Here is a 12701-nt window from a genome sequence, read left to right on the forward strand (position 1 = left end):
GCAGAGAGCCTGATGCAGGGCTTGATCCCAGGACCCTGGGATCACGACCTGAGCCAAAGGCAGAGGCTTTAACCCACTGAGCCACCCAGGCACCCCTTTACAGGAATTCTTTATATAATCTAGTTTCAACTCCTTTGTTATATATATTGCAGTGTATGGCTTGTCTTTTCACTGTCTTAATGGTATATTGAATGACTGAAAGTTCTTAATTTTAATAATTTTAACTATAATTTATCTGGATTTCATGTATATAATTTGTGTCCTATTAAGAATTCTTACCTAGCCTGTGGCCATCTCTTATCTTTTTTTCTAAGAAAAGCTTCATATTTTTTTCCTTTTGTATTTGTATTTGATCCATCCCAAATTAATTTTGGGACATGTTGTGATGTAGGGGTCAAGGTTTGTCCCCTCCTTTAAGAGGATCTAGTGATACAGCATCATTTATTGTAAATACCACCCTTTCTACATTGAATTCAAGTGTCCTTTTCTCAATAAATAAGCTACTGAATGTATGTGGGATTGTCTCTTAACTTTGAATTCTATATCATTTTTATCTCTTGCACCATTACCAAGTTACCTTAATTATTATAATTTCATAAATCCCAACATCTAGAAGTAGAAAGTATCTAGTTTATTCATCTTCAATATTGCTTTATTTATTTTTGGCATTTGGTATTTCCATATGTACATAGAATTTTAGAATCAGAGTGTCACTTTCCATATTTAATAAAACCTGCTTGTATTTCTATTGTGATTGCATTGATTCTATGGATTAGTTTGAGGAGAACTGACATTTTAACAATATCAAGTATTTAAATTCATGAATACAATTCAAAGTTTTCCATATAGAGATCTTCCACATCTTTTCTTATATCTATTCCTGGGAGTTTGATAGGTTTGGTGCTATTGTAAGTGTTTTTTTTTTTTTAATTTAATTTTCTACCTGTTTGTGTTAGTATATACAAAAATACAATTGATTTTGTATATCGATCTTATATTCAGCATTAGAGCTAAATGAACTCAACAATTGTCAAGTTTAATGAAGACCATGTAGTACCATTAAAGTGATGTATTTTTTTAAGTGCATAGTATCAGGAGGTACAGGATGTCAATATATCTCATTAACAGTGATGCTAAATTTGATCATTATATTAAGGTAGTGTCATGGTTAATTTCATGTGTCATTGTGGATAGGCTGTGGTGCCTAGTTGTTTGGAAAAGTACCAGTTTAGCTATTTCTATGAGGAAAATATTTTAGACTTGGTAACACTAACAATCAAAGCAGACTTTGAGTAAAGCAGATTACCCTCTGTAGTGGGGTAATCTGGGGGTGTGGGATACTCATCCAATCACTTGAAGGCCTTAAGAGCAAAAACTGACATTTCCTGAAAAAGGAAGCAAGATTCCCCCAACCCCACCCCCACCCCAAGACTGCAATGTAGAAACCTTGCCTGAGTTTCCCATTGCTAACCTGTCCTGCAGATTTGATTCCGGGCTATAACATCAACTCCTGTCTGAATCGCTAGCCTGCCAGCTTGCCCGAGATTTCAGACTTGCTAGGCTCCACAATCACATGAGCCAAGTCTTTAAAATTAACCGCTCTATAGGTAGATACAGAAATACAGAGATAGATGTATCCTATTGGCTTTGTTTCTCTGGAAAACCCTCACTCATGCAAGTGATATCCTCACTATAAAGCTACTATTTCCCCCTTTATAATTATTAGGAATTTTGCATGAAGATGTTTTCAAATATGTAAATTTCCTGTTTCTCAACACAGGCACTAATTTTAGTATCCATAGATGATTCCTGCTGCAATAGTTGTTACTGTGGTACTTGACAAATGCTGGAGGTTTTTTCTATTTTCATCATTTATTCTATATTTATTTTTACTGAGAATAGAAATTGTACTGTTAAATAAGAAAAAGCCATCCATTCTTCCCATTTATCCATATTTTTTAAATCGAGAAAACAATCCATTTACAATTGTGTCAGGAAGAATAAAGTACCTAGAATAAATTTAACGAAGGAAGTAAAAGACCTGTACTCTGAAAACTATAAAACATTAATGAAAGGAGTTAAAGACAACAGAAATAAATGGAAAGACATACCATGATTATGGAGTAGAAGATTTAATATTGTTAAAATGTCCATACTACTCAAAGCAGTCCACGTATTCAATTTAATCCCTACCAAACGCCAAGGCATTTTTCACAGAACTAGAACAAACAATCCTAAAACTTGTAAGGAACCAGAAGAGACTCTGATTAGCCAAAGCAATCTTGAGAAACAGGAACAAGCCTGGAAGGATCACATTCCCAGATTTCAAATTCTACTATAAAACGATAGCAATCAAGATAGGTTGGCCCGGCACAAAAACAGACACAGAGAACAACAGAACAGAATAGAGCCTGAAAGAAACCACACTTATAAAATTAATCTATGACAAAGGTGACAAGAACATCCAATGGAAAAAAGACAGTCCCTTAATAAATGGTGCTATTAAACAGGACAACTACATGCAAAAGAGTGAACTGGATCACTTTCTTACACTCTATACAAAAAATAGTCTTAAAATGGATTAAAGACTTAAATATCAGAACTAAAACCATAAAACTTCTTGAAGAAAACATAGGCAGTAAGCTCTTTCACACTGGTTTCAGCGATAACAACAAAAGCAAGAAAAAACAAATGGGAACACAGCAAATGAAAAAAGTTCTGCAGAGCAAAGGAAATCATCAATAAAATGGAAAGGGAACTTACTGAATGGGAGAACATGTTTGCAAATGATCTATCCAATAAGGGGTCAACCCCAAAATATACAAAGACCTCTCGCAACTCAGCACCAAAAGAACATACAATCATTAAAAAACAGGCAGAAGACCTGAAGACATTTTCCAAAGAAGACATACAGATGGACCACAGACATGAGAAAAGGTGCTTAACAACACTAATCATCAGGGAAATGCAAATCAAAACCACAATGAGATATCTCCTCATACCTGTCAGAATAGCCATTATTAAAAAGACAAGAAATGACACGTGTTGATGACGATGTGGAGGAAAGGGGAACCACCATGCACTGTTGGTGGGGATGTAAATAGGTGTGGCCTTTATGGAAAACAATAAGGAGATTCCTTTAAAAATTAAAAATAGAACTATCATATGATCTAGCAATTCCACCTCTATTTATCAAAGAAAACAAAAACAAGAACTGAGAAATACATATGCATTGCAGCATTATTTACAAAGGCCAAAATATGGAAAGACGTTTAGCATCCTTGGGTAAAGAAGATGTGGCATATATCTACAAAGGAATATAACTCAGCCATAAAAAGAATGAAATCTTGCCGTTTGTGACAACATAGATAGATCTAGAGGTTATCATGATAAGTGAAATAAGTCAGAGATAACAGATGCCATATGATGTCACTTCTATGTGGAATCTAAAAAGTTAAACAAGTGAACAAGCAAAACAGACTCAGACACAGAGAACAAACTGATAGTTGCCAGAGGGGAGAGATGCGGAGGGATGGATGACATAGGTGAAGGGGAGTAAGAGATACAATCTTCCAGTTACACATATGACCTGGGGATATACAACATGGGGACTATAGTCAATAATACTGTAAAAACTTTTTTTTGTATGGTGATAGATGGTAACTAGACTTACCATGGTGATCATTTTGTAATGTATATAACTACTGAATCACAATGTTGTACCCCTGAAACTAATACAATGTCGTATGTCGATTGTACTTCAGTTTTTAAAAGTTTAAGGTGGATGCATCTCCACCTTCAAAGCAAAATAAAATAAAACAAAATAAAATAGTAAAGTAAATTAAAATGAATAAAATTAAAAAAAAAATTTTAAGTTCCAAATACAGAAGGCCTTACTAATTTTTGTGTGGTGATATCTAACTTAATTGTTATAGTTAGAGAATGTGGTCATTATGCTAATTCTTTGAAAGAGTCGATATTTGTTTTATATACTACATTTGCCAAATTGTGTAAGTGTTTCCTGAGTACTTGAGAAGAATGTGTATTTTTAAAATTTTGGTGGGATTTCTATATTTGTCCATTAAATCAAGCTTGGCAATTGGATTGCTCAAGTTTTTTCTATTGCTACTAATTTTAGTCTACTCAAATAATAATAGAGAAGTGTTTTGAAGCCCTTTAGTATGACATTGAGTTTTCTTCCAGCAATCTACAAACACTTTGTGTTAGCTATAGTGAGATGCAGGCAAGTTTGTAATTATTTTATCTTCCTGGTTAAATTACTTGCTATTGTTTGCTATTACCCAGTGTTATCCCTACCATAGCCTTTTCCCTAAAGTCTGTATTTTTCTGCCATTAAAATAGCTACCTCAGTGTCCATTTGGTTTATTATTGTTGCCGACCTTGAATTCCAAGATGAAGACATGGACTTGGTGATGTTAGCCGTGTATCACTAACCTTGTTAAGCATGGAAGTTATAGGAATTAAGCAATGTTTCATGGGTTTCTAGGAATGCTAAAAACTTTTCTTCTGCTAAGAATTATTTTTTAAAGAAAAACATCAAAATAAGTATCAGTGTTTCAATTCCTAAAAGATTATTCCTTGTTCTCCATTTAATTGTAGGTGGTTCTTATGGTGAGAGAAAAAAAATCACATTTGGCTTATTTTAGTAATAATAAACCTGTATCCTTAAAACCAGATGTCTTTCTCCATAGATTAACCATCACTATTGCTGAATGTCTGTGTGTGTGTGTGTGTGTGCTGTTCATTCTGTCTATAATGAGCTTCTTTGTTTTTAATTTTTTAATTTTTATTTATTTTTAAAGATTTTATCTGTTTGACAGAGAGCGAGATCACAAGTAGGCAGAGGGTGAGAGGGAAGCAGGCTCCCTGCTGAGTGGAGAGCCCGATGCGGGGCTTGATCCCAGGACCCTGAGATCATGACATGAGCCAAAGGCAGAAGCTTAACCCACTGAGCCACCCAGGCGCCCTTATAATGAGCTTCTTCTTTAAGCAGGTATCAAAACTGCCAGTCTGTTTCTGGCAAATAAAATGAAGAAATGAGGGCAGAAAAGTGAGCCCTCCTTGTGTAATCTGATTCAGATGCAAAGGGACGTCATTGCTCACAGAGCTCAGGGTGGTCACTGTGTGCTCCAGCAAAGCAAAGGCCTATAAGGCCTATAAGCCAGCCAGTGTCAGAACCCTGGACTCCCCCCCTTCCCAACTGGGTGCCTCTCAACCACTTTGCTAGACCTCTATTTTCTGTAAAACTGGGGTCCCTCCAATTGTTACCATTGCACAGTGTTGTGGTAAGAATTAAGTAAGAATATATGGAGGGCTCATGTCCAGGATGACTCAGCATGGGCGGAGGGGTCCTCCAGAAGTGCCTAAAAGAAATGGCTACATAGATCTGTAGACACCTGTGAGGTCAAAGACATGTTAAACATCTGCCTACCACAGGGTGCCTGGATGGTTCAGTCCGTTAGGCATCTGCCTTCGGCTCTGGTCGTGATCCCAGGGTCCTGGGATTGAGGCCTGTGTCGGGCTCCCTGCTAAACAGGGAGCCTGCTTCTCCCTCTTCCTCTGACTGCGGCTCCCCTTGCTTATGTTCTCTCTCTTTCTCTCTCTGTCAAATACATAAATAAAATCTTAAACAAAACAAAACAAAAATCTGCCTTCCTGAAAAGTGCTTCCCACTCAATGCCCTTCCTTTCTCCTGTCCACCTTCTCGGGCCACTAGCCTTAAGTCTCATGTTCTGAGTCGTCTCTGGTTGCCTCTGATGAAGCACTTCCTGATCTCACCACGTGGAGCTGACCCTTCCTCCCATTCTATTCTGATAGAGGTCTCTCCCAGTATTCATGAAATGTCTCACTTCCTACACTAGAACCCACCCCGAAACCAAAGAGGTTGAGTTCAGGTCCAGCTGGGATTCACTTCTGTGTCTCCAGCACCTGTCGTGATGCCTTGATCCAAGTAGAGGTGCTCGGGAAAGGGAGGGAGAGAGAAAAAGAATAATTGTTTCAGTCAACAGGAAGAGGTTTCTGTCCTCCCCCTCATAATTTAGTGGGGGATAAAAATGCACACATGGAATGTTGATAACAAGACTCTGTGGGAACTCTGTTGAACCCACGGCTCTATGGGATAGGGAGGAGATGAGTCCTGTCTGGTGAGTTTAGAAATGTCTTTATGCCATCTCATTTATTGCAAGGTAATTTAACTCTTGAATGGGATGGACTTGTATGACGAGTTCCCCGCCCCCACCCTCAACAGGTAGCTTCTTCCCTTTCGAAAAGTAAAGCTTTCGGGAATTATTTGATCTTCGTTTGAAGTCAGTTAAATATTAAAGGATCTCTCCCTCCTTTGCATGAGCCAACCGAATTGAAAGATCATATCACGGGGTTCTGAGAAAAGGAGCACAGAGCTTTGCATCAATTCGCGCCCTCCCTCCCCACTCACAGGTAGTGCTGCCCTGTTCCATTAACTAACTCTTGCCTGGACGAACGTGGCCTCCCAGGATTGCCTTTCTTCAACTCATTTTCATTCCCCAAGGCAGAATGAGTCTCTTAAAGTACAAATTTCACTTGGAACCTTTCTCTGAATTCTGACTAGCTGCTCGATTTCGTTTCATGCCATAGCCTGGATTCAGAACCCATTGCCTCCCTTATGAACTTTGGTCTCATCTGTCCCGGCTCCTTCACGTACGTCCAGAAGGTCCAACTACACCAGGCAATTCCAGGTGGCTCCAGGTTTGCTCAGGCTGCTCCTGCGCCTTGAGTGCTTCCCCTCACCTGTATTCTCCTCTACTGACAACCCTTCCCCACACAACCCAACCCTGGGCTGCACACTGTCATTGACAGCCCAGCTTCCATGTTCCCACCTTTCAGACCATAGGTCCCCATATTTTCTTTGGAAAATCAGTTCCTCTACTCTTCACTATGTAGTTAATGAGGGATTAACTCTAGGTAAAGCTCCAGGGATAGGCCCTGATTGGTTTAAACTTACTGGCATATCCGGTCTTCTAGACACAATAATTGGTTCATGGATGGGAACATGGCGTTACAAACTCTTCCCCCAGCTCATGGGGCTTTAGGGTTTGAGACTGCTAACGCCGTATTTGCTACCACAAGAGGAATCACCTTGTGAATGGAGCCATTCCTGGAGAAGCGGCTATGACCGATGGAGCTTAGAATGTCATTAGTGCTGGAATGAGCTGAGTCTGAAAACAGACCTCTCCTAGGCATTCAGTGAGGTAAATCAATACTTGAAAAAACACGTGGAATGTTAAGCATAATTGTGTTGGGGTTTCTGTCACTTTCCAAAAAATTGTGTCCAACGATTACTGTCAATTCAGTGACACCTTCTGGAACCTCTCCCGGAACTCTCTTCACCAGTGTTCTGGTTCCCTCCTATAAGTGCCTTGGAGTAGAGGCCGTGCCATTCACATCGATGGTGTTCATACTCAGCAAGTGCGGAGGAATAAGGACACAAGGTAAGGCCACAGAGCAGCTCCAGGGAGTGGGGAAGGGCCTTCACAGTACAAAGATGTTTGTAATAATTCACCACCCTGTTGGGTATTATTCTTGGCTGTAGTTTTCCAGGCTTTCATTATGTCTTCTTGGTAGGAAGTCTGCTGAGGCAAGTATAGCTAGATATTACTGGGAAGCCATCAATAAAACTATAATATAATAGGATAGAAAATTAAAAGGCCCATTTTAGGAAGAATGTCTGTACCATCTGTAAAACTTCTAATTATGTAGATATACACACACACACACACGCATTAGGTCACAGTGTAAAATGTATTTCTTACTGCAGATGGAAGCCCAATATTTTGAAAAACATTGATCTGGCTCCCACCCGAGATAATTCTATAATATAGAATATAAAAGGATTGAAAAGAACAGAGTGGAGGATGTTAGAGAAGGTACTTATTTTGTCTAACTTCTTTTTTAGTTGTATAGATATATGTAGATATATATGTAGTGATATGGGAAAAAAGGCAAAAGAAAAAACACATTTCCATATTACTTACAGCCCATTGACAAGTCCTTAAAACAGGCAGAGTGATATTCCTCTAGGAATTCCTCTAGGAACTTTCTTACTGTGGGTGGTAGTCAAAATGTTTGAAAACCACTGATCAGCTTTTTCCCTAAGACCAGAAATATTACGAAACCATATGATTGTCTGAGCTGCAGCCACAATGAAAAGAGAAGCAAAGAGGCTTCATAATCATCTCCACCCCGCGAGTTGCGTAGGCAGGCAGTATATTTGGAGAAGGACTGCTGGACAGTTAGTGAAGGGCACGTGCATGGCCCTGCTTGTAGAGCTGAGCCTGACCACAGGGCTGGCCCGATGGTGCTGGTAGCTTTCCTGCCTGTTTCCATGCCCAACCCTTCAAGGTACCGAGTTAAAAAGCCATGTAGACATGGGAGCCAAGAGCTGTTGGAGAAGGAGGCTGAACATGTTGAACTTTCGGTGACCTTTGACTTTCGTTCTAAAGGAGCCCCAAGGGTGTACTCTGTAAAACACGTGACCTTGGGCATTAAAGTTACAGAGACGATCTAAAAGAACTCGAGGATGCTTAAGTATCTGGAGAATAAAAGTAACAAAAGCCAGGTGTCTCTTAAAAAGCAGGCAATTTGCTTTTTTTTTTTTTTTTAAATGTTACTCTTCTCACGTTTTAAATTGTTCATCCTTTGTTTTCCATATTTATTTTTAGTTTGTTTCATTTTCTAAATGTTTAGCACTTAGAGAATGTTAGACTCCTTTGACTAGTTTTGGTTTTATTTTTATCTTCCTTTAAAATAGTTTCAGCTACCTCGCTTACTCTTTATATTCCATTTAAATTTCCCCTCCATTGTTGCCACTTTAAAATATTTTTGTTTCCTCTTCCTACTTCTGCTTTATTCAGAAACACATCCTTCAAATTCTAAGCTTCTGATTCTAACATCTAAAATTCTAATTCTTTTGTCTCATTTCCCCCAGTTATACTTTGTAACTGAGCTTCTGGTTTTATTGTTTTTATTCTTTTTTATTTAGTTTCTCTTATTTCAGCCTCAATTTCTCTCTCCCACCTTCAGTTTTATTGGCTTATAAGTGTATTTTCTTATTTGTAATTTTAATTATTCTTTTCCTTATATAATGTGCATTTGTCAGACTGACAAGCTACAGAAGTGCAAAACTCGGGCTCTTAACGACTACACTCTTCAGCTTTCTTACTCTGTAAGCACTTTCCTCACTAACCAAATGAGAGTATTTCTTCCACCAGTGTGCCTCTAACATATTTTTTCCCCTTTGATCCATCTTCATTCATGGCAAGGTTACAAGAAATCTTGTTGCCTGAATCTTTTCATTTCCATGTACTCATTACAAAAAGCAAGAAGCTGCCTAGAGCCAAAAGAATCAGAGTTCCTAAAACAGAGTCGACGAGACCTTATTGGATGGTTTCCACATGTATGATAAGTCTGCGCCTCACTTGGGCTGGCTCCAGCCGCCAGACTGTGTTGGAAGGAAGTACTTCTTCCATCTCTTAACCCTTCGTGGAAGTTTCCCAGGGAAGCCTTCCCAGTTAGGCAGAGGTGGTAAGAGGGGTCTCCAATCCTTTGTCCAGCTCTCTGGGAGGGAAGAGGGCTTTCCCTTGAATCCAGCCAGAGGCATAATTTGAACAATTTAAATGACTGTGGTCAAGAAATTTCACCATTTAATGCCATCAGGTTCCTGTGAGGAGGTGTGTCAGTCAAAGTCCAACGAGAAGACAAAAATTCCATAGCAATTTGGACAAGGAATTAGAGGGAGGGGGACTTGACTACTGAGAGAGAAAGAGAAAGAGAACTCTACAAATAGAACAGCAGGCATCAGAGGCAGCCCTCTGACAGCAGCCTTCTCACCATCCCTCCGACTGAGATAGAGGACCCAAGGAAGAAGCCACCCCTCAGGGGCTGAGGTCCTGACATTGTTGGAGAGGGTGCAGTGGGGCTCATTGGACGACAAAAAGGTTCACCGAGAGGTCATCTCGGTGGAACTTGCTGGAAAGCTGCCCTCTGGAGTGCTAGGCAAAGCTATCCTCTGGAAGAAGCCACACCCAAGAACTCCTGAAAATCAGCCACCTGAAAGGTATGGAGCAAGTTGTCCAGGAGGAGCCCAGCCAGCAGCACCCCGAGATGGAGATGCCCCCAGATGTGCCCTGGGGGAAGGTTCCCCCCTGTGTACTCTGCAGCAAGGCTGCTGGGGCCCAGTTGCCTGGGGTAGCTCAGCCACTTGGGAACTCAGGACAGGGTGCTTTGCCAGCAACCCTTCGCTAGAAAGCTGCCCACAGGAAGGTGCTCTGTGGGGCAGCCACGAGGCGCCGCAGAAAACACGCGTACACACACTCGTGCAGAGACGCGCCGGGCAGGGGGACAAGGAAGGACCATACCAGAAATGGGAGGAGAGGCTCCTTCTTCCTGCCGCCTCCCCCAGCACCCTCTATTGACAAAGCCTAACATCATGTTACTACAAAAGAAATTTTTTAAGATTTTTATTTATTTATTTGACAGACAGAGATCACAAGTAGGCAGAGAGGCAGGCAGAGAGAGAGGAGGAAGCAGGTTCCCCGCTGAGCAGAGAGCCCGATGCAGGACTCGATCCCAGGACCCTGGGATCATGACCTGAGCCGAAGGCAGAGGCTTTAATCCACTGAGCCACCCAGGCATCCCTACAAAAGAAATTCTTAAGGCTTCATTCAGCAACATTATCACCGGTGATAATGAGTGGATTTGGAGCTAAGAGACAACAAATTGATAATTGGACCAGTATACCCCTTTGGCTACTTAATTTCTGCATTCACTTTTCAACACACACTTGAGACCTGTACAACAATGATGCAACTCTATATTTCCATCTAACAAGATGCTGTTCCTTATCCAAGGGAAGACATTCTCACCTTTCACCAAAATAAGGAGATGCACAGCCAGAAATGGTATTGTATGCACTACTGGCTTTATTAATTACCCCCTAAATTCCCTCAGTCCCACTGAATATTTTCCTACCTAAATAAATATACCTAAATAAATATAAGGTTAAGCACCACTAACTTGCATAAAATAAAAATGGGGAAAGAGAAATAGCATGCACATATGAACATATAAAGGGCAAAGAGGAGATCCATAAAGCTATTACAAAATTCTCCTTTCAGTAGCTGGCTATGGACTATTGCTGCTATCTATGGCTTCCTATGTTCCTCTACCTATTTATTTCCTTTGTTCTCAGCCAGAAGCTGAATCAGTCTGTTCTTTACCTGATGGAGGGGCCCACACCTTCATTCAGACACCTGAGTCCTCAGTCCTCCTGCCTTGTTTTTGTTGTTGTTGGTCGTAGTTTTGGATTGTCATAGTTTTCCATTAATGTCTACTATTGGATATGGAACTAGTAAGGAGCACCCCCAAAGAGATCCGTTTGCCACATAGACTCCCTTGTCCTCAGTGTGTAACGGCTACTCCATTTCCCTTTAGTGATTGGCCTCCATCACTCCAGCCAGTGTAGAAACTCTTTATTTTTGGCATGTTCAGTGATAACAGGGCCCGGAATGGCCCGGTGGCGGTCTTCTCTTCAAAATTAATGGAACCACGGTGGTGTCCCCTGGTGAAAGCATTTTTCCCGTCAGGGATAAAAGCTCCATACTAGCAAGGCTCAAAGTTGGCAGGACAGGAAGCAGAGATTCTGTGCATGGATTATTAGATGTGAGAGTGAGAAGAGAGGCTCCCCTTTCCACTCCTTGTTCCCAGAGCTGTGTATTCTGGCCACGGGTGAAATAATGCCATGTCGTGGTCTCTGATTCAAAGCCTGTATTGCATTCCGGCAAACAGAAGCCCCTTCTTTTGGAAGTGCTGTCTCTGGGTGGGGACAAAACCAGCCACTCTCAGGTTATGGGCTATGTGTAAATTCAGGTAATTCCGTGGTCGTATGTCCACGGATGCACTTCTTTGCTGTGAAATGAGTTCCTTGCTCAGACCCAGAACTGTGCAGAATGATACGATGATGCTAGATAACGATCTCTGTGAATGTATTGATGGTGATGCTGGCAGAAGCTTTAGGAGCAGAGAATACAAATCCATACTCAATATACGTGTGTGTTTCAGTGTGGATGAATCTCTGCCACTCTGTGGTGGTCAGTATGATCAACCTATTACCTGTTACCTGGGAAATGGAAGCACCAATTAGTGTTTGGGTTTAATGTACATCTCTGCTATTGGTAAACTAGACACAATTCAGTTGAGCCCATAGTCTCCCTCCTGGCCACCATAACCACTCCCCCACCCCCACCCCCAGCCATCATGGGCCTGCTGAGCAAGCACTGGGATAAAAGGCTAACTGACATCCACAGAAAATGTCATTTTTCCCACCTGACTACTCAGAGCCACCACCACAGTACATGCTTTCGTGAGCACTTACATGGGACACAGATATCCTTATAACCTGCCCCTATTCCGAGAGGATTCCGAATCTAAACTGAGAAAAAGAGACGGAGAAGAGCCGGGTAGTGAGGTGATTATGAGAGATCATAAACTCAGTTTGGGTTCTACTGAATTTGAGATTCCTGTGGGGATTTGCAGTACAAAAGGGCATTTCTAGAACTCAAGGGAGATGCCAAGGTGGAGAAATTTGGCTGCTAGTGACGTGGAGGTGACAGCGGAAACCACAGATGGGGATGAAAGCATGCAGGGAC

This window comes from Mustela putorius, unplaced genomic scaffold, assembly GCF_011764305.1.
Source record: "Mustela putorius furo isolate JIRA1106 unplaced genomic scaffold, ASM1176430v1.1 tig00003853_pilon_pilon_pilon, whole genome shotgun sequence".
NCBI classification, from domain to species: Eukaryota; Metazoa; Chordata; class Mammalia; order Carnivora; family Mustelidae; genus Mustela; species Mustela putorius.